Source organism: Akebia trifoliata, chromosome 7 (genome assembly GCF_017979445.1).
Source record: "Akebia trifoliata isolate Shusen 1 chromosome 7, ASM1797944v1, whole genome shotgun sequence".
Taxonomy (NCBI): Eukaryota; Viridiplantae; Streptophyta; class Magnoliopsida; order Ranunculales; family Lardizabalaceae; genus Akebia; species Akebia trifoliata.
In genome coordinates, this window is record NC_141381.1 from 7814045 (window position 1) to 7841799 (window position 27755).

Sequence of the window (27755 nt, forward strand, 5' to 3'; positions counted from 1 at the left end):
ATTATTGATTCATTTGGGTACAATTGTGTGCAATTATAGATTTCATCATTCTAATCGCTTCTTGATCAATTAGTTAGGTCTAAATTCTACAATGAAGCTCTTAATTCATTAATTTTTTTTTCTCTTGGCAAGTAGGATTTAGAAGTTAATAGAGGTGAAAGTGGGTTTGTTGGGTTGAACCTAGGCCGTGGGATCAACTCTCCTCAACTCTTTACTATCAACTTAGCTAAATGGCTCATTCTCTTAATTAAATTTGTTTCTAAAATCTCCTCAATCTTATCCATAATAATTAAAATTATTATAACAGTAAAAAATCACCAATAAACTAAAAAATTTAGGTTTATTAATAAGAGTTGGGCCAAATGATCATGGTTAAGTGGAGTCAAAAGAGTATGGAGCATGACAACATTTGTTGGACCAACACAAGAGACGGGTATTCATGTTCAACATCTCGAATTATCTAGAATAAAATATTAACATGGAATCATTATGAAATGCGAATCCAACAAGGGGAAAAAAAATCAAAAGTGTAGAGGAGAAAGAGAGATATTGTGATTTGGATACATGATTTTAAAATTCGGTTTCACCTCTCATCTCGTCCAAGTCAATTTTTGGGTCATCTTTGGACGAGTTTTTCAATACGTTTGAAATATCTCTTTAACAACAAAAAAAAAGGAATGTAAAATTTTAAATCTCATCTGATATAGTAACTTGTTCATCTGTCTTGTTCATATCTGATATCGAAATGACTCGGGAGGGCGATATGTCCACAATGTAAAAAAAATCCAAATTTGATGGTCCAGGGTCGGCAAATTTTATAAAATTCAACAGACAAAAATTTTCATTGTTAGATTTTTATTTTTGACGAATCGAAACTATCAAATTAATGAAGGGTGGGAGAAATTCAACACTCTAAACCATCAAATCTAAGAACATCAACAATTTTGACGGTCATAGACCATCAAAATTCAATTTCTAAAATTCGTGGGCTTTGGCCCATTATTTTTTTTTTGTCGAATTTTCTATTTTTCACATAATGGTCTGTCTTGAAAGAGTTTTCAAACCATGTTTGGATGGATAGAAAATGGGCGGTGAGATTGATGGGTCACCTTGTAGAGTTGTTTGTCTATTGTCTCCAACGTTCTAAATTTTTAAATTTTTTTTTTGTTTCTTTGTCCAACTCGCTTTAACCCCGTGTTTCCTAAAGGAAAGATGGGGTCACCGTAACATTTGCTCATGCGTCCGTTTTAAAAGTAAAGTTATTTAATAGGCAGGATAGAAAAAGTGGGTGGACATGATGAAACAGCTTAGTTTTACTTTCTAATGGACACGTGGCAGATTTATGTTGTTTGCACACCACAATACACTCAATTTTTTAACAGCGAATCTCTACTATTTGCTAAAGATAAGTCTTGGTGGGAGTCTTGTGGGACGGTAGTGTCTTGAGCACTCTATGCTAGTTGCACATGGAAAAAGTATGAAATCATCAATTGAATTGGATGATGGGGTTCTTAGATTGAGGAATCCAACTTTCTCTTTATTATTATGGTTATTTAGATATTTATCTCTCCTTGTTTTGGTCGTTTGATATGAATGTTCTAAAAATTGTAATGGTCCTTGACTTGTATAATTGATAGAGTTAGTCTAAATCGATCGAATTTATGGGTCAAATTGAACGAATTCAAAAGTAAAATATTAAGTAAATATTTTTTATTAAAAAAATTATAACGTTCAAGATCTCATGGGGACGTAAGCATTGTCTAACACTATTTTTTCAATAATACCTCATCTTATTTCTTTTAGTGAAGAGATCAATGATATGTTAATCTTTATATAATAAGCATATTTATTATGTCATTAATAAGTGCATTTATGATTGTCAAAGCATTTACTATAAAAAAAAAGATTTTTAATTCAAAATACTTAAATGTTTATAGCATTTATAATGTAAACAAGTATTTATTGTGTAAAAGACTAAGGGCCCGTTTGGATTGACTTCTCCAAGTGCTTCTAACTCTTGCGGGAAGTCCGAAGCACTTATGCTTACGTTTGGATAAAGTATTTTGATAAACAATTCTTGTGAGGAGTTAAAATAGTACTTTTAAGAAAAATACCTCAACAAATACTTCTCAAATTTGCTCTTGCAGGGAGCACTAAATTCACGCATTGTTTATATTTGTTTCCAAGTATGCCCCCTAAAAAAATTCACAATTACTCCCTTACCTCTTATTTTCTTCATTTTGTTCGAACCCCAACCCTTACTCATCAGCGATTGCAGCGGTAGAAATAAATTTTATCTATAAAAAATTTCAATTGTAGTGGTGGCGAAATCTTTCACTTCTTCAATTGATTCAAGGGACGATTCTACAAAGGTTAGTTTATCTAACCGTTAGTTTTATGGGTTTCTTTGTGGGTTTCCTCTATCTCCATTTTCTACAAATACATGTGAAAAATCGAGGAAATCTCTAAATATACTTCATCGTTAATTTTTGTTCTTGAATCTTTACTTGATGCTGCCTTAGAAATTCTATCATATTGTTTTTTATGTTGCCAAAGTGGTACATGTGGTTCTTATGTTGCTAAATTCTATTAGCTTGTTCTTATTTTACCAAATTCTATCAACTAGTTCTATCAGATTGTTCTTATGTTACTAAAGTAAAGAAAACATTAAAAAAAAAAAAAAACATACACATGTGGTTCTTAGTTTGTAAAATGCCTATGTTAATAGAAAAGAGAAAAAACATACACATGTTGAACTCTTTCATACTTGTCCATATTGGAGGTTCTCTAACACTTATAACATACAACTATGATTTTTTCCAAATTGTTTTCACTAAGTTGGTTTCAATCTAGTTGGGCTCCTATTTCACAAAACTAGGGGTACAGATTTGTTCTAAGGTTGCACCTCACGTGGCCATGGTCAAGAATCAGGATGAGGTTAGCTACGTGTAATCAAGAGAAGTACATGAACATGGGGAATGATTTATGATGAATGAAACACATGTTATGATCTACCCCGTATTATACCCGCTTTGTTTTCAAAACTACATTTTTCTATCTAACTCTTCATTGCTATAAGTCTAATATTTTTAATAATACTTTTAACTTATACAATTGTCAAATCCAACATGCTCCACTATTCATAAATTTACTCTTTACCTCTCCTAATGAAATACCTCTCTCACACATCAAGTTACCTCCAAATACTCGTTCATTTGTGTCACATACAAAGTTTCAATTTTTTATTGAACACCTCTATTCTGTAGGTTCCTACTTAATCTCTCAAAAATCTCATTCTTTCTTCACAAAGTATCATTTTAAACATCACTTACCCACACATACTTTTAGCCTTTACTCACACAATCTCAACCATATTATTTCCATGTTATAATTACATTTATCCCCACAACACACATTTTCACGCATGATATTCCTTTCCTATTCTACTCTATTGTGCCTATCTTATCAACATTTTTTGCCCCAAAGTACTTAACAACTTTTTGACAATCATAATCTTCTAGTGGCATAGATATTTTATTACTCGGCCTGTCTTGGTAATTTCTAAGTCTAGCAAGGGTGTAAAATCTTAATAGAATTATATAATCCAAAAGAATCAGTATTGAATATAAATCCAGTTTCTAACATTATAATTAGTAATGTACCTTCCAAAATTTCGTCGGAGACAGGTACTTTCTCTTAGATCACAACCCTTGCTTGCGACTGTGATAGATGGCATTCTCTCCATATATGTCCCACTTAACCATACTCGTAACATGTCAACGTTTTTGTCTTCGTAAATTTATGTGGACTGATAGTTGGTAAATTGGAGCATGTAATCTTTAGACTTGCCTTGTTGGTTCTCTTGGCCCTACTAGCCTCGCTGGAGTTCCAACCGTTATATGACTCAGTGATAAGGGAATCCCACAACTCAGTGGTGGAGTAGTTCTATATTGTAGGTAAACTGATCCCGGGACGATTGGTCTCGAATACATCAGCCTCTTGGTTGGGTATGATCTGGAAGGATGAGAGGTCTAGGATTGACTGGTCTGTCCCTTGGATATCTATAATTCCATCCCCTCTTGTTTTCGACTACTAGTTCGGTTCACTTGCGATGGTATAAGTATGTCATCGACCATGTTAAAATTTGGTGACCTCATGATTTCTTGAATTGGTCCATCTAACATCTTTTTTAGCCACGCATCTTTAATTGGTTGACGTCGACCCCGAACATTATACCCCTTTGTGTCCCAACTTACCACATTCGTAACATGCCACTACTTTTGTAAAATCCAAAATTTTTAATTCCTATCTCGAGAAAAAATAAATAGTGAAATTTTAAGAAAATCTTGAAAGTGGGACTTAGGGGTAAAACTTTATGATATTTTTGATCATTTTCAATAGAATCTGACCTCACCATTGGATTCAAAATGATCGAAAAACATATTTTAGCCTGTAAGCACGCTCAAATGCGAGCCCGAATATAAAAATTGCAAAATCCTCGATTACCAAGTCAGACCAGGCTAAAATAGTGATTTTTTGTTAGAGTAAGAATTATTAAGATTCGATTATACCATTGGATCCATAACGAAAAATTATTAAATATGAACTATTTATATGCCATTTTTGAAGATCAAAAAGAAGAATTATCGTCAAAAATGAAAACGACGTCAAGTTCAGGGGTCACATCAGGCCAAAAATGTAAAATTTTGATAGAGACATAATTTGTAGAAATTGAATGTACCATTAGATCCGGAACGAAAAATTAGGTAAAATAGAGTATTCATTTGTCAGTTTTGGAGTCCGGATGGTGAAGTTATCGTCGATCAAAATAATAATCAAAATACCGATTTCGTCCTGAGACCTTATATAAATAAATTTTTACTTTTTTTTTTCATTATTCATCTTCCCCAACGCGTACAAAACCAGCCACGTTTTTTTAAAAAAAAAATTATTTTTCTCTCGTTCTTCCAACGTCGATTCATCGCAAACGGTTTACTTTCGACAATCGCCGCAAAAGAGAAAAAGATCCGCAGCTTCGACATCTACCAAACCCACCCAAGATCCATTCATTTCATCTCCTTTTTCACCCGATATCGTCGAAAATCAAACGTACGTATATACGGAGATTTCGTAATTTCGACCTCGGATTTCATCCGTTTCGGGGTCAAACCGTCCTTCGCCGTAGAAGGGAGAAGGGACGAGCACATCGAGATCTTCAAAACCACAGGACCGGTTTCGAAAATCAGTCACTTCAAAGTTTTGTCTGTCTCGATTTCCACGCCGATCACCTCGATTTTCGTGCACACGCTTCAATTCTTTTGCCTAGACATTGCAAGGAACTCTCAATTTATATTAGTAATCGTAGATTGTGAAAATTGCATTTAGGATTTTATTGAAAAAAAAATTTGGATATATTTTCGAAATGTAGAATTCTTTTGTTATTTCAAAAAATTCACGCCAGAAATTGCATGATTGATATGTTTAATTGAATTTTTAACAAATTATACGTGAATAGGGTATTTTAACGGGTTATTTCCATAAATTGGGTCTTGTGCATTACTCGGACCCTGTTTTGATATGAAATTTGTATTTTTTTTCAATATTATTAATAGAAATAAATTCTATAGTTGAAAAATGTGATTTAATATTAAATGAACTCATATTGAGTTGATGAATATCAGAAAATGGATATTTTATGAAGAGATTGAAAACTGTAAAAAAATCGAAAAAAGGGAAAAATTGTATGAAACGGTAAAATGTCAGAGTCACACCCGAGGGGTGATGTCTGCATTTTACGTTGTTGTGTTGTGTGCAGTTTCGTGAACAGATATCCAGGGATAATATTGTTGGTTGCATGTTTATTTAAATTTCTGTTAGCGCGAGGCGCTGTTTACATTTCTGTTTTGTTGTTTATTTTAGGCCGGGTGGCCACATTTGCATGGTAGGAAACTGGATATCCATTCTCAACCTTGTATTGTTAATTTCTCTTTTGTTTTCAAATGAAAGTAATATATATATGTAACTATTTTGTGAGCTGTTACAGAGTTTGTGAATTCCTGAAGGGATAGTGCGTCATATCATCCGGAGTGGTGTACCATCCTGGGATGTACGGTAGGGACCACCAAGCTCATACGTGGTATGGGACACGTATGAGAGTGGAGTCACAACTGGAATCCGGGTTTATTTCCTCTCTATCTTTACCAGTGAACTTGTAATGTAAAGGTGGTCGTATACGAATGGTTTGTATATTTGGGAATCACATAGGCATAGACGAAGATGATTAGTCAGTGATCACTAACAATCTATAGTAGTCGAACGTTCTGACACATCGAAAAGAGACCCATTGCTTACGGTCACGTCAAACGGCCAGCCTGAGCCGGATAAATGGTCAACCAAACGTGGTAAACAGCGACCAGCCACAAAATCAGGAACTAAAAACAGAGAAGAATTGTAACATCATGTCCCGACTGGGAGCGATCCAGTCGTGAATCTCAACTCTCTAATTCCAATACTCCACCATTGTGTATTATGTATCTGTTGCTTATTTTGATATATAAAATGAAATCCATGTTTACTATTTTTATTTGATCAATTAGATTTGTATAAAAAGAGAATGTTATAGTGAGTAATGATGATCGATGTAATGTGAGTTTTAAAATGGTTAGTTGCTCATCCCTGGCTATATGTACCAGTTAATCGTAGTTTCTTATGTAAAATTTTACATATTTTTAAATGATTCAGTATGTTTATTCGTTCATGTTAGGAGAGGTTATTAGCAGAAATTATTTTCTTCCTTACTGGGTAACCATTGTTACTCACCATTTCCTTCTCCATTTTTTTAGTTTCAGACCTGAAGCTTGGCGAGGCAGGTATAAATTCAGACTTTAGAAGCTCTATTGATGTTTGTTTCTATTGGTGTTTGCTTCTAAATTCAGACTTCAGAAGCTCTATTGTTGTTTGCTTCTAAATTCAGACTTCAGAAGCTCTATTGATGTTTGTTTCTATTTAGATTTCAGAATTAAGAATCAAAATTTAGAAGTTTTGGTTAAGTGATGTGGGAATGCTGGATGAAACTTCTGAATTCTGAATTTATTTTTTATTCCTAAAATACCCTCTTCAAAATACTGATTTCTATCACTTATCTCTTCTTTGTACAAACCCTAAAACCCTTATTTTTAATTTTTTTGTCTCTCCTTTCTCTTCTACATCTCCATCTACAATAATGTTGTCAAGGTCTTTCTTTTTTCTCTCATTACATGTTCGAAAATCCTATATTTTTCACTCCGAAATTATCACAATAAGATCTCTCTCTATCTTTGATCTACCACTTTCATCCATTAATGGATATCTATTTTTCTTCTAACATCATATGTGTCATATATATAATTTCGATCATATGCTTGTAATTTAAAAATCTCTAGAGTTTTTTGAGTGTATGGGGTTTAGGTTTTGTTGATTTTGGTGTTTCAAGAAAAAGCGATTGAGATTATTAGGGTAGTCATCTTGGTCTTGGACGATTTTTAAAATCATAGGATACTAGTGTCTATTCTAGGAATAGCTTAGAATTATTTATTCTATATATGATGAAGAGGTGATTAGGTGGTTCACATCTCAATCCAATTGGATAGTGCTTGCACATCAAAAATTATTTTTGAATGTCATCTATATTTTTTACCATAGGCAAGCAAATGGTTCGGTAGGATAATTAGGATCATACAGATTTTCTCTTTTTTAATGAAATTTTTTCAAGGAGTTTAGAAGTTATTTTTTTATAGTTTTAAAGGAGGCGGTTGGGTGTGTAGCATTTCAAGTGCTTAGTTATTGGGTATTTTTGGGTGTTTGAATCCTTATTTGTTCATTTCAACCTCCTTTCTTTATTGTTTCAATGAAATTTTCTCTTACAAAAATCTAATAAACTCCGAACCGTTAGAAGATCCACCATGATATAATGAAATATTTTCACCATAAGCACTAATTGATATGATTACTTTACGTGATCAAATTGCAAGTCAACTAGAAAATGCATGATTGTTTATTGTTTGAGTATTACCTTATTGGAATATAATTTCTCAAGTATGAATTCAATTTGAAAACAATACTTTTGGGATGTTTGATTTATTAGAAATTGAAATTAAATGTGTGGATGGTTTCATTATGCATAACATGTTATGTTTTTCGGTTAATAATTTATTAGAATTACAAAAGGGTAATATTGTCAAAATGACAATTATGTTTTAAAATTTTGTTTGTAACCAGAAAGTTTTAAAAATGACAAACAAACAACTTTTCCAGAATCAGATTTCAGATTTTAGAAAACAGAAACTAGACTTCAAACTTCAGACTTTAGACTTTAAAAGTGTTACCAAACATACCTGTAGAGTCCCAATGGGACTCCCTCTTCTTGGCCGAACCTTGGAGAGGTTGAGTCCCATGGGACTCCCTCTCATTCACGTTTTTTTTTCTTCTGATTTTCCTTTTCACAAGAAGGAATAAAGCCTTTAACATCAGTTGATAATCGATGTTATCATTTTTTAATGTTGGTTTAAAAATCGACTGACATCTTAAATACAGGGTTATAAACATAAGTTATATTTTTGGAATAACACTGGATGTTGATACTCTGTCGTCAAAGGAAAGTCAGTGATAATAAATATTGTAAATAGTAATTATTATATAACGTCGATTTTTTATAAAATCGATGTTATATCTTGTTTTTTTTTCTCTAGACAATGTCCTGTAAAAATATATATAAACAATATTTAACTTGCTGCAACTTACAGAAACATAAATATGCATATATGCAACCACCACCACCACAAACATATATGTATAAATAGAAACCTATAAAATTATATTTATATATAAGTTGGTTTAAAAATAGTAGTTTTTAACATTCAAAGGCTCTTAGCTCTAAGTCGGTTATTTATAGGTTCATAAGCATGCATATATGTTTGATATAAACTAATTAATAAAAAGTAAAAGAAAGCTAACCTAGTTAAAGTAACAAGCACACAAAAGATACCAAAATTTTAACGTGGAAAACCCTCCAATGAGGAAGGAAAAAATCACAAACCGACAACAAATCATTATATCAAAATAAATAATACAAAAAGGTTACCCAAACTTTAAATTAAGTTTTACAAGAAAATAACGGGTCACCTACCTCATAAGACTTTACACATGTCCAATACTAAAATTAAAATCTCTTAGAGTCTATCCTGGCCAATCACAATCAATCATGACAAATCACGACCATGACCCCCATTCCCACCACTACCACCGCCATGCATACCAAAATCACCATGCACCATCACCACCACCATGCCAACACCACCATGCATACCATGATCACCATGCACCATCACCACCACCACCATGCCACTACTACTACCACCACGGCCAATCACTATTATTATGAAGCACCATCACCATTCATTAATCACCACCATGACCAATCACCATCACCATGTCATGACCATCTGGCCACGAACACCACCGCCATGCCATGAATACCATCACGATCCCCACTACCACCAATCCCCATCATGACCAATCACTTTCACCATTGCCAATTATCATCACCATGCTACAACCACCATGCCACGACCACCAACATACCGCGGCCATCAAAATGCCACGACCAACACCATGTCATAACCACCAAAATGCCATTATCACCACCACCACCACCACCATGCCATGACCATCATATGCCACTACCACCATACACAGCTAAATTTATCGTTAGACTTTAATTTTTCATCACCTTGTTCTTTTGCAACCTATTTTGCATTTACAAATACAAAATTAAATAAAAAGATCAAACAAATAAATATATAATAGAAAACATTTACTAATAAGATGAATAATATGAAATCAAATACAAACATATTGCACCAGTACTGAAACACTGTTGTTGTCTTGATTTGCATCCTTGTACTATTTTCTGAAATCATTCCTACAATCAAAATATTATTATAAGATATCTTTACTTAAAAATATCAAACTAATTAACATAGTCAAATCATTCATATGTAAACATACGTACATAACAAAATTTGAGTTGAAATACATAAGGAAGGATCTAAGTACATTACTATATAAATTAATTATTTAATTTTCTTGATATATTCACTCTAGACCTTATCAATATCTTCCTGACTATATGTTTTCTTCTTATCAATATTGAATTGAAATATGTATTATAAATCATTGGTAGTTCGAATATATGTCATACTAATCATTGGAGGTTAAAATTAATTAAATTTATCATATTACCTTGTTGGAGATCTTCTTTGTGTTGCTTTCAAGAATTTCAATGAGTTCTTTTATGAATCGCATTAGATAATGCCTACAACTTGTATTGTCTGTTTGTTTAAGGTACTACATATATTAAATCATATATAACAACGGAATCAGTATATATAATAATAAATTTAAAACTAGCGATGATCAATTTTAGACCCTAAATAAATGTTTCAATTTTTACCATTACATTTTTCCAGGTCATTGTGCCATTTTTATGCTATCTAAATCAATTAATTGTTGTAATGAACTACATGAATACATCAAACAATATTAATAACAACATTAATAGATATTTATCTAATATTTAATAAGAAATATATATACCTTAAAATAAATATTTTTGTGTGTGGTGAAGTAGGTTCTCTAATTAGATCAAGATTGTAAATCTTTTTTATTTGATATGTCTAATACAATTAAGATCCAATGCCAACTACAATGAAATATACCACAAATATCGATAATGAAATCGATTATCATTTATACTTAAGCATTATAAATAGTGATAAATTTAATAAAAATACGTACCCAACGCATATTAGAATAATAACTAACTTCTACTAATATTGCATTAATTTATTTCTAAGGTACTCAGATACTTGCTCCTTGTTAAGTTGTAATAGAGTATTAATTGTATATGGGTTGATGAAGTAGAATTAATCATGATTAAATAGAATATTTTGTTTGTACAAGTAACTAAAAATAAATAAAAATAAAATAAAACTTTTATAATATTTAAAACTATAGAAAATTAAAGTTAATTAAATAATTAATATAATGTTAAGATTGTGGTTAACAATTCTTCCACTTTACACATGACAGTAGTGATCTCATCTTTTGTTGATATAAAGATGAATGCATCTGTTTGTATGTATAATGCCCCAAGTTTTTAATTCGTATCTCGAGAGAATCTAATAGTGAAATTTTGGAAAAATTTTAAATGAAAGATTAAGGGTAAAATACTCAAATTTTGTTTTATTCATTTTTAATGAAATTCGACTTCACCATTAGATTCAAAATGGTCGAAAAACATATATTAGCCTATAAGCACGCTCAAATTCAAGTTCGGATAAAAAAATTAAAAAATTCTTGAATTTTGTATTGAATGGGACCTAAAAGAGTGAAATTTTGTTAGAACGAGAATCAAAAAAATTCAACGTCACCATTAGGTCCACAATGAAAAACTATTCGAAGTGGAATACTCATTTATCATTTTTCGAGTCCGAATGGTCAAGTTATTGTCGAAAATAAAAATAAAGAAAAAAATACAAAAATTCCCTTTCAACCTTTATAAAAAAAACTAAGTCCCTCTTTTATTTTATTTTCTCCTCTCCAACTCACAAAGAACTAGCCCATTTCCCCACTCAAGGGTTTCAACCCATTCATATCGAGATCTATCGCAATCAAGTCCGTGTTGGTTGTCGATGAAGAAGTAAAAGTCGTCAGCATTGGCGAACTCCACATTTTCACCCTATTCAATCTTCACTCTCTTTTCTTTATATTGGTCTCTTATCAAAAACAGCATGTGGATTTGATATTACCCATTTGGAGTCTCATCCATTGAGAGGAAGGGTCATTCATCGTCGTAAGAGGATGAAGAACACCTTCACCAAGAGTTTTGCAATCAACTCGACTGTTGGCACCTAAGTTTGCCTAATTTCAAGTTTCGTACCGTCGATCTGTGATTTCTGAGCTAGATCATCATCTTTGACAACCACAAATCAAGTAGGGAACTCTCAACTCTTATTAGTAGTCGTAAATTTCGAAAATATGCATTTAGGTTTTTAACAAAACTTGTTGTGTGCTTCAATATTGTAAAATGTCATTTCAATTATTTCAAATTCATGTTAGAACCTTCATGTTTGATGTATTTTATCGTAATTGAAACATTTGATTTGTGGGTGGGTTAGTAGAATCAAAGAACGAGTGAAAAATCCAAAAAAATGACGAAAAATTAGAAATTCGTGAAATTTTCAACTTGCTGACAGTGCCTCCGTTGAAGGACCATGATCTTACTATGTCCCATCGTCCAAAAATACGATCCCACCGTGCCTTGTAAAAGTTTAACAAAATTTGCTTTCTACTTTTGTTTTGAACTCCTCTTCACTTATACATGTAGTTCTACCCTTTATTTCATTAAAAACATTTTAGTAAATGTCATATTTAATTTTTCTTTACTGAAACCCATTTCGAAACTATAGAAATGATTTCACAATCCAAATTTCAAAGGATCAAAATTCAATTTTTGATTTTAAGAACAAAACATTAATTTCGACGTTTTCGTAAGATTTTCAAAATCAAATATCTTGTGTGTTACTTAGAATTGAACTATAAAATGTGTATGATGTCGAATCTCGTATTCAAAGCTTTCATTTTCAAAAATCCGTATTCAATTTCAAGAACTTTAAAAAATTGAGTTTCCGACACTTAGTAAAGTTTTCACCTATTTTGACATTTGATTTCACACACTTATTGAGATCCTGTTTTAATTAAAATTTGGTAATTTTTTGATTGAATAATCAAAATGAATTCGAAAAATTAAAAAAGAAAGATCGGGCTTGAAAAGTTGAAAAGTGAAAATACCGAAAAGATGGGATGTCACACCCTGTGTACATGTCAAACTGGACCTGTGATCAGCTGGGATAGCGATATGGTAGCAATACTACACATGGCAGGCTCCATGAGTTGACACGTGGCTAAGGGTAGGAAATATGACCAAGGGGTGATGTCTGCATTTTATATTATTGTGTTGTGTATTGGTTGGTGAATGGATATCTAGTGATAATGATTATGGTTGCATGTTTATTTAATTTATGTTAGTGTAAGGTGCTTGTTTATGTTTTTGTTCAGTTATTTATTTTAGACCGATGAGCCATTGTTGCATGGTAGAGCTGGATATCCATTTTTAACATTGTGTTGTTATATATATATATGTGTGTGTGTGTGTGTGTAACTATTTTGTGAGCTGTTAAAAAGTCTGTGAATGCCTGAAGGGATAGTGTGTCATATCATCTGGAGTGGTGTGTTATCTTAGGATGTACGGTAGGGACAACCAAGCTCATACGTGATATGGGATACATATGAGAATAGAGTTACAACTGGAATCCGGGTCCATTCCTCTCTATCTTTACCTGTGAACTTGTATTGTAAATGTAGTTGTATACGAATGGAGTTGCATATTTTGAGAATCACATGCATGCCTGATAGGCATAGACGAAGACGAATAGTCAATGATCACTAACAATCTAGAGTAGTTAAACGTTCTGACACATCGAAAAGAAACTCATTGCTTATGGTAACATCAACGACCCGCTTGAACCGATAAATGGTCACCCAGTGTGGTAAGTGCAATAACAGACAACAAAATCAAGAACTAAAAGCAAGAAAAATGTTGTAACATCATGTCTTAACTAGGAGTGATCTAGTTGTGAATCCCAATTCTCTAATTCCATTACTCTACCATTGTGTAATATGTATATGTTGTTATATTTTGAATTATAAATTGAAACATATGCTTGTCATTTTAATATTGTCAATTATATTTGTATAAAAATGAAAATGTATAATGAGTACTGATGATGGATATTATGTGGACTTTTAAACTATTTAGTTGCTCATCCCTGGTTATATGTATCAGTTAATCTTAGTCTAGGCCCTACTTGTTTGCACAGTAAACAAACGCAAACATAAACGTTTACGTTTGTTTGAGAGATGTGGGGTACTTGGATGATAAAATTTTAGTGGGCCCCACCATAAAGCAACACAAAACTTAATTAAAATTGCAATGAAATCTTCGTAAAGTGTTGCGAAAAAAATACCTCTACAAAAATTTACATTATATTAAATTTTTTCTTTTTTTCTCTTTAGCTTTTTAAACCTATCTCGTTTTTCCCAACTTCTTAAACATTAACCCGTGTTAATATAATTATTATTTAAATAAAAAAAATCGTGGGATAGAATCTTACTTAGAACTAGTTTCTATTTATATTTTAAAATTACAAAACAAAAAATAACGATTTTTTAAATATTGATTTTTTTCCTTAAATATAAGAAAGACAAGGGATAGAATCCTACCTTATTAATTTATATTTATTTTTTAAATTAGAAAAAAATTATGGGATAATAGTCTTACTTGCGTTAATTTATTTTATTTTTTATAAATTAAAAAAAATTATTTTTCATTAGATCTAACGTATTAAATTGAGTTTGGGACAAGTTACATTTAAACACTATGAGTGCTAATATTGGCAAGTTGGCGCAATGGGATTTCTTTCCAAAATTGAAAATTAGCAAGTGGAAGTTGGTATCATGTAGTAGATGTTTTAAGGTAAATTATAGTTGATTAAAGAGATTTTGGATTTCTATTATAACCTTGGTTTAAAGAGAATAACATTGTATGACCTATATAAAATGCTTTGTCTATAATTTTTCGATTTGTTTTACAGTGATATGTAACTATTTATCATTTTTTATTTAACTTTAAATAGATTTTAAAAAGAAAAATAATTTTTTTTCAATTTTATTATTATTATTTATGTTTACGTGATAATCAAGCAAACGTAAAATTTTGCATTGGACACAACCAAGCACTCCAATCACAAAACTATGTAAGATTCAGTAAACACAAAATTCTGCAAATACAAAATTTTGTGTTTATAGCAATTTACATGGCAAACAAGCAGGGTCTTAAATTGTAAAGTTTTGCATGTATTGAAATGATTCAGGATGCTTATTCGTTCATATTTTGTGAGGTTATTAATAGGAGTTGTTTGTAGACATACTGGGTAACCATTGTTACTCATCCTTTACTTCCTATTTTTTTTAACTTCAAAACCTGCAATCGGAGAGGTAGTTGTAGAGTCATCAAGCGAGGATCATCTTGTGGGTTACACCAACGACTAAAGTCTGCTACTCGATGAGCATTGGGACTACTTCCACTAAGAGTTTGTTCGTCCTAAGAGGTGTATTAGTTTTTGGGTTGAGTGATTAGGTCCATGTTAGTGAGAGGTTAAATTTTTGTAATCTTATATATTCCACTCCTTGCGTACTCTTATCTAACTCTATGTTGTTCGTAATTTACCGTTTCCTGCATCTTGTATATTTTTGGTACATTGTTATAGACAGGCTTTGTTGGATATTCCAAACTTTGGGGTTTGACCTTGGGAAATGTGTTAGCATTTGGCAGGGCACCACAGTATGGCAACGAGTATTGAAACATGAACATGTCCCTCTACCAATATTTCACCGTGCACAAACTCATTTACAAGTCTCTCAAATTAGATTCCTTCAACAACAATGATGGTCTTCGACTAATCTAATACTATCTTACATTTATTTCCTGATTTAAAATTCTTATGGGACAGATCATAAAGTGGGTTGCTCCCAAATAATGGAGTCGGATCGATTCCTTATCCTTTATCACTTTGAACCTAGATAAAAAAAATATACATTAAATGTCATACTTATTTAACATTAATAGAAAAATGACTTGTATAAAGGAGAAAGTGACATACTTTCAATTGTTTGGTATTTAGAACCAATGTGTTCTGAATCAACAGGTGCAACATGTAACACAAAAAAGTTATGGTTGTTTGTCAATCCAGACACATTACATTCTAACTTCCATTTCTTCCTATCACCTATCATTGCATTCTTTATAATGATTAAATGCTTCTACTTGTGTAAGTACTTGTAACTTGAATTCTTTCACATATGCCTATGATATTCTACGAGGAGTCTGAAAATATTGGTTTGGAATCATATATCATCCTATCCTCCTGACCTGTCTAGGATGTTAGAGAGTTTCTAATACCATTGATTAGACATCGTTTGATCTTTGGGTGCTTAAACTACCCTCCTCAACTTATTTTAATAACTCATCTTACAAATAAACGTCAATAGATTCAATAATGATATAAAATTTTGAAATTTAAACAAATAGATGATATTACATAAGACAAGTCATAATTTTATTCCTTTTTAATCTCATGGGTTCATTGATATAATCTTCCTATGAATTTTGGTGAGCTTTCCTTCAAAGTTTTGCTTACTTACTTGATTCTTTTGGTGAAAGTTCACCACTAATTATCTGTTAAATATAATTTACTTAAATTAATTACAATAAGAGTTAATAAAAAATTAAACGTGATAGATAAAAAGATAATTATCATCTCTTCTATCAAGCCTGAATAGCTTTTTCAACTAAGACGATGAGGGTAAATATTATGAAATTGTCTTTCAGTTTGAGTTATTCTAAGTTATTGAAACTCTTGCCACTCTAGACTTAACAAATGCATCACCATCAACTTGTTAGATGAACTGATGTTTATTTGGAATATTACGAACTTTTTCATATTTCTCGTCATTCATATAAAGAATAACATATTTTGTTGTTAACTTATTATTGAAATCTCTCAATTTCACCCCAATATCCTGGATTTTTTTTGAGTCAATGATTCCACTATAAACTTGGGCTGAAATATAGCATTAGATTATTAGGTCACATTTGAAATAAATTAGTAATTCAGAAGACTAAATTTAAAATATTTACATTCATTTATCAAAGATCATAAATTGTTTTTGATTGATGTAAGCACTTTTTTCCAACTTTCAATACTTTATATGGGCATATTGGCATGCCAATGAGCCAAAGTATGAACTAAAATTCCTGACATTAGGTCATTTTGCAATCTACATGTTATTGTATTCAGGTTATTTCTTATCATTAGACCTAGCCAATGCTAGCATAACTATTGAAATACGTCTATTTTTCTTCTTTTCACCCGGACTGTTAATAACTTGAGATGGATATATTTTTGAAATAACAAATAATAATATAAATAATTAGATATTAAAATAATCATGAATAATAAAAATTATAATTTAAAAAAAATGCATGTATTAAAAATACATATAAGATGATACCAATTCATCATCATCAACTAAATTAAATAATTCATGCTTGGTAATGCATTGGTATAAGTTTGAAGTTCGTTAAAGACATCAATGACATAACCGTTGATAGGATACTCTTTTGCAGAAGTTGATAAAATAATTAAATATTTTGAATCAAGTTAGTCTTCTAAATAAAAAACTTATTTAACTTGAGAAGTAAAAATAAAATAATCATTTTTATGATCAACTCTACCAAACTCAACTATCCTGAAACCAATGTCATCAACTGTGATACCATTATTGTTATCAACCTAATCGTACGTAAATAATGGAATCTTAGAGATGTTATAATCAAGAAGCAATATTTTGATAATAACACCACAGTAACACATATTTTCAATTACGCGTTTTTATCTTTCGTACTTGCAACATGCAAAGACATGGCCCCTATAGTAACCTCACTGTTTTGGGTGACATGACTACTATCCTGATTTTTTGTACAATAATGACATTCATCAATGATAAAATCAACACATTTTATTACTTGTATTCGTGGTCCATGTGCTATTCATCTTAATGTTTCTGATATGGTATTTTTTAAAATCCTTAAATTCTCTTTGACCTTATTTTTAATCTATAGCATAAAATAGCAATAATGATGTTCTATAACCATTATTTATCTTTCGATTGTTTGATAGTAGCAATTTCTTTCAAATATGACATATGCTTCTTATAAATGATTAGTAAACATGTCAATAGATAATAAATGACATAAGTAATTAGAAAAAAGAACTATGAAAGGTTAATTTCCTTACTCGATATAAAGCTGAAATCATTTATGTTCTACAAAACATACCAATATGCCATCTCCTTTGCTAAATGATTTATTTCAATGGTGCAATAAGATAAAGGCACACCACCCATATGTAATATCCCAAATTTTCAACTCATATCTTGAGGAAATAAAATGGTGAGATTTAGAGGAAAATATCGAAGGAAGGACTTAGAGTAAAATACTCGAATATTGTTATGATTAATTTCAAGAAAAATTGACTTTACCATTAGATTCAAAAGGATCGAAATATATACATTAGCTTGTAAGTAAGTTCGAATTCGAGTTCAGATGAAAAAGTTATAAAATCCTCGAATTTCGTGTTAAGTAGGATCAAAAATGGTGAAAGTTTATTAGAAAGAGAACTAGAAAAATTTGATGACATCGTTAGGTCTGCAACGAAAAATTATTCGAAATGGAATATTCATTTGAAATTTTTCGAGTCCGAATGGTCCAATTACCGTCCAAAATATAAACAAGAGAAAATGCCAAAAATGCCCTCAACTTTTATGAAAGAAAACTAACTTCTTTTATTCTCATTTGTTCCCCTCTTCACTAAAAAATCAAATCAGCACCATTTTCCAAACCTAGGGTTTTAACCCATTATCACCCTTATCCATCGTAATCATGTCCGAGTTGAACCTCGTCGAAGAAAGCAATATTGTCGGCGTTGTCGAGCTCCACGTTCTCACCCCATCCAACCTCAATTTCCTTTTTTCCCTCTTAGACTCCCACTAAAAATCAGTAATAGGAGTTTTAATTTTACCCACATGGAGTTCCACCTAGTTTGAAGAAGAGTGATCCATCGTTGTAGAAGGAGGAAGGACACCTCCATCGAGGGTTTCACAATTAACCCGATCGTTGGACCCCGAAGTCGTTCAACCTCGAGTCCTTGTTGTCAATTTTTTATTTTCGAATTAGTTAAGCCTGTTCGACAACCACAACCATGTAAAGGACTTTCAATTCTTAGTAGTAACCTTAGATTTCGAAAATATGCATTTAAGTTTTGATGTGTTTGTATCTATAAATCGTAGAAGTCTTATGGTTGATTTTAAATTCATGATTAGAATTAGAGATTTGATGTGTTTTTATCAAGTTTTGATAACAAACTCGTGGGTGGATCGAAGGGTTTGAAGAATGGATGAAAAACCCAAAAAATTGATCGAAAGATCAAAATTTCGTGAATGTGTTCAATGTTGTCGGCAGGAGCTGTCGGTTCCATCGACACCTGCCGAAGGCCATTCTGTCGGTCCCACTGACAGAATCATGTTTCTGTCACCGACATGCCACCAACAGAACAGTTTGATCAAAACTACTTCTGACTTTTGGGTTGCCTTCCTCATAACTTGTACATGATTTTTCACCCTTTATTTACTTTAAGTTCTTTAATGAAATTAAGCTTTTACCCTTCCCCCCCCCATTTTAGAATAATGGGAATGATTTCGAGATCCAAATCTCAAAGGATAAAAATTCAAATTTTGATTTCAAGAACAAAATGTAGATTTCGACATTTTCGACAAATTTTCAAAATGTAATAACTTTCGCTTTACTTTAAATTAGGCTATAAAATTTATATAGTGTCAAATCTCATGCTTGACGCTTTCATTTCCAAAAATCCACTTTCAATTTCAAGAATTTTGAAAAATCGAGTTTCTGACACTTAGCCAAATTTTTACCAGTTTTCCTCGTTTTAACAGCTTTGGTCCCGTGCATCATCGGGACCCCGTTTTGAGCAAACTTTGATAGTTTTTCGAGTGAATACCCAAAATGACTTTGAAAGATTGAAAATGAAAGATCGGATTTGAAAAGACAAAAAATGACAATGTCGAAAGAATGGAAAATGGATGAATCGGTAAAATGTTAGTCACTCCCAATGGGTGATGTTTGCATTTTATATTGTATGTTATATGTAGGCTGGTGAAAGCATATCCAGGTTATTAATGAAAGGGTTGCATGTTTATTTAAGATTATGTTAGCGCATGCGCTGAGTACTGTTATTTATTTTTAGGCCGATGCGGCCACAGTTGCATGGTAGGAACTGGATATCCATTCTCAACCCTATTATGTTAATTTATCTTTTGTTTTAAATAAAAATATATATATTATATATATATATATATATATATATTATATATATATATATATATATATAAATATATATGTAGCTATTTTGTGAGCTGTTAAAGGGTCTGTGAATGTTTGAAGGGATAATGCGTCACATCATCCGGAGGGGTGTACTATCCTGGGATGTACGGTAGGGACCACTAAGCTCATACGTGGTATGAGACGCTTATGAGAGTGGAGTCACAACTGGAATCCGGGTTCATTCCTTTCTTATCTTTACCAGTGAACGTGTATTGTAAAGGTGGTCATATACGAGTAGAGTATTATTTTGGGAATCACATGCACGCTTTATAGGCATAGACGAAGATGATTAGTTAGTGATCACTAACAATCTAGTAGTAGTCAAACGTTCTGACACATCAAAAATAGACCCATTGCTTACGGTCACGTCAAACGGCCAGCTTGAGCCGGATAAATTGTCCTGCAAGTGTGGTAAACAGCAACCCCCACAAAATCAGGAACTACGATATTATTAAGAAATATCATGTGTCGAATGGGAGCGATCCAGTCGTGAATCCCAACTCTTTAATTCCAATACACCACCATTTGTGCTATGTATCTGTTGTTATATTTCGAAGTATATACTGAAAAACACGTCTACAAGTTCAATGTTGTCAACTATATTTGCATAAGTCAAAAATTATATAGTGAGTACCGATGATTGATGATATGTGAACTTTTAAACTGTTTAGTTGTTTATCCCTGGTTATATGTACTAGTTGATCGCATTTTATTCTGTAGAACCTTGCATGTATTAAAATGTTCAGTATGTTTTACTTGATCATGTTTAGGGAGGATTATTAGTAGGAATTAGTTTTGGACTTACTGGGTAACTCTCATTACTCACCATTTCCTTCCTATTTTTTTTAGTTTCAACACTTGTAGTTACCGAGGCAGGCGCAGAGTCAGTAAGTGAGGAGTATCTGGTTGGTCAGATCGACGATCAGAGCTTATTGCTTGGTGAGCACTAGGGCTACATCCTTAAGTGTTATCAGTTTCATCCAGGATGTATGTAGTCTTTGGATTGAGAGTTTAGGTCTATGTGAGAGTGAAATTATTTTGGTAAGCCTGTATATTGTTAAATTTCCGTACTCTTATCTACTTATATGTTAGATGTAATTAGTCTTCCACTGTTATTTTCTGTATTTGCATATTTATATACAGGTTTTGTTATATATTGGATTATCAGGTTTTCGCGTTCCATAGAATGCTAATATAAACAAAGGAGGCCATGTCTAAATTTCGAGGTGCCACCTAGTACCTTGAGATTTGGCATTGGGTTTTGTGTTAGCATTTAGCGGGGCGCCACAGATGGTATCAGAGCATAACATTAGATCCGTATGGGATATAGGTCGGCTATATTTTAGAAAATAGGCTGATACCACAACATTAAAGGTAATCATATGGTGTTACTAGGAATTCGATAGCCGAGCTCATCAGTGGTTCCGTATTGGGATTGCAAGCTATTCCGTGTCTAGAAGTCCGTAAAGCCTAGTAAGCCTAAGATAAGATTCTAGGTTCATTTTACAGTAATGAATTGGTGTTCATTACTAGATTCGGTATTATAATAATAGTTAATGCTTTCGTAAGAATGGTGTAGACATGGATCTAAGAAGTGCCTTGTTTCTGATAAGTAGTAGATTACTGAATTTGTAGGTTAGGAAAGATACAAGGAAACAGAGTTACAACTGGACCCATGACAATAAGTCAAACTGGTGGGGAAGACCTGTCGGGGTCGAGTAAACTCGCCAAGATAGAACGGTTGAGAGAAGCCATCTCGGATTTATCCCAGAGTTAGGCCCTCATAGAAAAGAGACAATCAGAGATGTTTGAGGCTCAAATGATCATGGTGGGCCAATTGACAAAAAGATTAGAGAGGATAGAAGAAAAGCTCGACCACCACCTTAAAAATAAGTCCCGACAGGATCCAAGAGGAAATATCCAGACACAGGGAGTACCACGAGAAGAAATAGGGATAGTACGATCATCGCCTCAAGACCTAGTAGAAGAAAGGTAATTAGGAATCAATAAGAGGCAAACAATTACAAAACTAGTAGAGTCGCAAGGAAAACAACCATATATAAGAAATGAGACTATAGAAATACCCGTTCAAGAAATGGAGGAGTTTTGTAGGAAACAACAACATATAATACTAAATCGATCGAAAGAAAAAGTGGTAGCGTGTTATGAATGTGGTAAGTTGGGACACATAGGGGTGCAATGTTCGAGTCGACGTCGACCAATTAAAGATCTGTGGCTCAGAAATATGTTAGATGGGAAAATTCAAGGGACAACAACACCACATGATTTTAACATGGTTGAAGACATGCTTATACCATCGCAAACAGACCGAACAAGCGGTCAAAAACAAAAGGGGATGGAATTACAAATGTCCCAAGGACAGACCAGTCAACCCCAGACCTCTCATCTTTCCAAACCAGACCCGACCAAGAGGCCAATGTATTCAAGGCCGATCGCCCCTGGATTAGTTTACACACAGTATAAAGCTACTCAACCATTGAGTTGTGGGGTTCCCTTATCACCAAGTCATAGAGTTGTTGGAATTCCAACGAGGCCAGTAGGGCCAAGAGTACCAACGAGATAGACCTAGAGATTTCAGACTCCAGTTTATCAACTGCTCACTCTATAGAAATCTACGAAGACAAAATCATTAACATGTTATAGGTGTAGTCAAGTGGGACATATTAGAAGAGAGTACCATTTATCACAGTTGCAGGCAGGGATTGTGACCCAAGGGAACCAACTGTCTCCAACAATGTTTTAGAAGGTACGATTTTTAATTATGATGTTAGAAATTGGAGTTCTATTCAATATTGATTCCTTTAGATCATATATTGTTGATAAGATTTTACACACTTATTGGAGCTAGTAATTTATTGAGACGGATCGAGTAATAAAACTAGTTACACCCCTATCAGAAAAGTTGTTGAGAACTATGGGGCAAAGAATGTTGATGAGATAGGCACAGTTAGGTAAGGTAGGAAGGAGTATTATTAGTAGAAATGTGTGTTGTGGTATAAGTGTATTCATAACGTGATAATAATATGGTGTTGAGTATGTGTGAATTAAGGCTAAAAGTAATTATTAGAAAGTGAGGTTAGAATGATACCTTGTGAAGGAAGAATGAGGTTTTTGGAAAGACTAAGTAGGAATCTATCGAATAAAGGTATGCAATCAAAAACTAAAATTTGATGTGTGACAAAAATGAACGAGTATTTGAAGGTAAACTTGATGTGTGAAAGATATGCTTCATTAGAAGAGGTAAGAAATGAATTTACGAATGGGGAAGCATATTGAATTTGACTATTACATAAGTGAATAGTATTGTTAAAACGATTGGAATGACAATAGGAAAGAATTAGGTAGAAAATGTAGTTTTGAAAGCAATGTGGATCAATATAAGATGCGAAAAAGAACAATGTTGTGATAAGGTTGCATTAATGGTGACTTAATGAAATGTGAGAAAATAGAAGAAGAAGGTAAGACAAGGAAACTGCTTATAGTTGTGAGATTTGTAAAGGCTAATCATGGTGCTATCAGTATTGGATGATAAGTGGAAATATGTATGATTTAGACAAAATATAAAGTTACATGAATAAAGATTAATTGATATTACAATGATAAATGATAGAGGGGGTGTGAAAGAATTATTGATAGAAATTGATGGGGAATTGATATGATGTGAGTTGATTGTACATTATGATTATACAAATAATGAATTAGTTGGGGCATAAGAATGATTTGGAGTGATTAATGGATGGATGTATTGGGTTGATGAAAAATATGTGACATGCGGTTAGGAGTTATAAAAGAAATTGGCTTGAACACCTGAATGAATGATAATCGCATAAAAGTGTTGTTGGTTATGCATGTTGTGTTAGTAGGGTAGCGAAAAAGTCCGATAAGGTAATATTCAAATTTTGAGGACGAAATTTTTATTAGGGGGGGAGAATGTAATACCCCTGATTTTCAACTCATATCTCAAGGAAATCAAATGGTGAGATTTTGAGAAAAATACCGAAGGATGGACTTAGAGTAAAATACTCAAATATTGTTATGATTAATTTCAAGGAAAATCGACTTCGCCATTAGATTCAAAAGGATTAGAATATATACATTAGCTTGTAAGCAAGTTCGAATTTGAGTTCGGATGAAAAAGTTATAAAATCCTCGAATTTTGTGTTAAGTGGGACCCAAAATGGTGCAAGTTCATTAGAGCGAGAACTAGGAAAATTTGATGATATCTTTAGATCCGCAATGAAAAATTATTCGAAATGGAATATTTATTTGAAATTTTCCAGGTCCAAATGGTTGAATTACCGTCAAAAATATAAACAAGAAAAAATGCTAAAAATGCCATCAGCTTTTATAAAAGAAAGCTAACTTCTTTTATTCTCATTTGTTCCCCTCTTCTCTAAGAAATCAAATTAACACCATTTTTCAAACCTAGGGTTTTAACCCATTCTCATCCTCTTCCATCGTGATCAAGTCCGAATTGAATCTCTACGAAGAAGGTAATATTGTCGGCGTTGTCGAGCTCCACGTTCTCACCTCATCCAACCTCAATTTCCTTTCTTTTATCTTAGACTCCCACTAAAAACCAGCAATAGGGGTTTTGATTTTACCTACTTGGAGTTCCACCTAATTTGAAAAAGAGTGATCCATCGTTGTTGACGGAGGAAGGATACCTCCATCAAGGATTTTGCAACTAAATCGACCGTTGGACCCCGAAGTCGTTCAATCTCTAGTCCTTGCTGCCAATATTTGATTTTCAAGTTAGTTAAGTGTATTCGACAACCACAACCATGTAAGGGACTTTCAATTCTTAATAGTAACCTTAAAGTTCGAAAATGTGCATTTAGGTTTTGAAGAAAACTTGTTGTTTGTATCTATAAATCGTAGAAATCTTGTGGTTGATTTTAAATTCATGATTATAATTAGAGATTTGAAGTGTTTTTATCAAGTTTTGATAACAAACTCGTGGGTGGATTGAAGGGTTCGAAGAACGGATGAAAGACTCAATAAATGGATCGAAAGATCGAAATTTCGTGAATGTGTTTAGTGCTGTCGGTTCAACTGACACCTGTCGAATGCCATTCTGTCGGTCCCACCGACAAAATCATGTTTCTTCCACCGACATGCCGCCAACAAAACAGTTTGATCAAAACTGCTTCTGGCTTTTGGGTTACCTTCCTCATGACTTGTACATGCTTTTTCACCTTCATTTGCTTTAAGTTCAATAATGAAATTAAGGTTTTACCCCCCATTTCGGAATAATAGAAATGGTTTCGAGATCCAAATCTCAAAGGATAAAAATTCAAATTTTGGTTTCAAGAACAAAACATAGATTTCGACGTTTGCGACAAATTTTCAAAATGTAATAACTTTCGCATTACTTTCGTGCTTGAGACTTTCATTTCCAAAAATCCGCTTTCAATTTCAAGAATTTTGAAAAATTGAGTTTCCGACACTTAGCCTAATTTTTACCAATTGTCCTCGTTTTAACAGCTTTGGTCACATGCATCGTCGGGACCCCGTTTTGAGCAAACTTTGATAATTTTTTGAGTGAATAACCAAAGTGACTTTGAAAGATTGAAAATGAAAGATCGGAGTTGAAAAGATGAAAAATGAGAATGTCGAAAGAATGGGAAAGTGATGAATCGGTAAAATATCAGAGTCACACTCGAGGGGTGATGTCTGCATTTTACATTGTATGTTGTATGTAGGCTATTGAAAGCATATCCAGGTTATTAATGAAAGGGTTGCATGTTTATTTAAAATTATGTTAGCGCATGCACTGAGTACTGTTATTTATTTTTAGGCCGAGGGGGCCACAGTTGCATGGTAGGAACTGGATATTTATTCTCAACGCTATTATGTTAATTTCTCTTTTGTTTTAAATATTATATATATATATATATATATTATATATATATATATATATATATTTTGTGTGCTGTTAAAGAGTCTGTGAATACCTGAAGGGATAGTGCGTCACATCATCCGGAGGGATGCACTATCCTGGGATGTACAGTAGGGACCACCAAGCTCATACCTGGTATGAAACGCGTATGAGAGTGGAGTCACAACTGGAATCCGGATCTATTCATTTCTTATCTTTACCAGTGAACGTGTATTGTAAAGGTGGTCGTATACGAGTGGAGTATTATTTTAGGAATCACATGCACGCTTGATAGGCATAGACGAAGATGATTAGTCAGTAATCATTAACAATCTAGTTGTAGTCAAACGTTCTAACACATCAAAAAGAGACCCATTGCTTACGGTCACGTCAAACGGCCAGCCTGATCCAGATAAATGGTCCCACAAGCGTAGTAAATAGCAACCAGTCACAAAATCAAGAATTACGATGCTATTGAGGAATATCATGTCCCGACTGGGAGCGATCCAGTCGTGAATCCCAACTCTTTAATTCCAATACTCTACCACTTGTACTATGTATCTGTTGTTATATTTCGAAGTATAAACTGAAAAACACGTCTACTATTTCAATGTTGTCAGCTATATTTGCATAAGTCAAAAAATGTATAGTGAGTACCGATGATTGATGATATGTGAACTTTTAAACTGTTTAGTTGTTTATCCCTGGCTATATGTATCAGTTGATCGTATTTTATTTTGTAAAACCTTGCATGTATTAAAATGTTCAGTATGTTTTACTCAATCATGTTTAGGGATGGTTATTAGTAGGAATTGGTTGTGGACTTACTGGGTAACTCTTGTTACTCACCCTTTCCTTTCTATTTTTTTTAGTTTCAGCACTTATAGTTACCGAGACAGACGCAAAGTCAGTAAGTGATGAGTATCTGGTCAGTTAGATCGACGATCAGAGTCTATTACTTGGTGAGCACTAGGGCTATATCCCTTAATGTTGTCAGTTTCATCCAGGATGTATGTAGTCCTTGATTTGAGAGTTTAGGTCTATGTTAGAGTGAGAGTATTTTGGTAAGCCTATATATTGTTAAATTTTTCGCACTCTGATCTACTTACATGTTAGATGTAATTAGTCTTCTACTGTTATTTCCTGTATTTGCATCTTTATATACAGGTTTTGTTATATATTGGATTATCAAGTTTTCGTGTTCCGTAGAATACTAACATAAACAAAGGGGGCTATGTCCAAATTTCGAGGTGCCATCTAGTACCTTAAGACTTGGCATTGGGTTTTGTGTTAACGTTTGGCGGGGCGCTACGCATAAGTATGTAGATAACAGACTTGAAAAAGAAGTAAATCTTCATTTTTTATTCGTGAACATAGCTAGAGACAAAACTCTTTTTTATTTCTTCATACACAACTACAAAGAACAACACCATATCCTCTATTTAAAAACAAATACTAAGATTACAAAATTACATTGAATACTATGTAACTGGTAGCATAAAATCTGAGATATGATCGAAGATATGCTCTTAAAGAATATCCCAAAATATGTTCTGTTTAATACTAGAAAAAAATATGAAGATAATAGACCTTAACGATGTAGTTAAGGTCTTATGATTGCATAGAGAAATCGTTTCTTATGAATAATTTATTTTCCAAAACGATTTTGAGAAAATG

The 27755-nt window shown here is 32.8% G+C and overlaps 1 long non-coding RNA gene across 1 annotated transcript in view; it reads right to left on the bottom strand.

The window, feature by feature from the left end:
* Positions 1–9368: 9368 nt before the first annotated feature.
* LOC147398162 (uncharacterized) overlaps positions 9369–27755 on the bottom strand; it is a 26507-nt gene continuing 8120 nt past the window's right edge. The window contains exons 2-3 of the long non-coding RNA XR_015179746.1: positions 9889–9958; positions 9369–9782 (exon numbers count right to left, since the gene is read on the bottom strand). This is a non-coding gene — a long non-coding RNA (uncharacterized LOC147398162). The remainder of the gene's footprint in view (positions 9783–9888; positions 9959–27755) is intronic.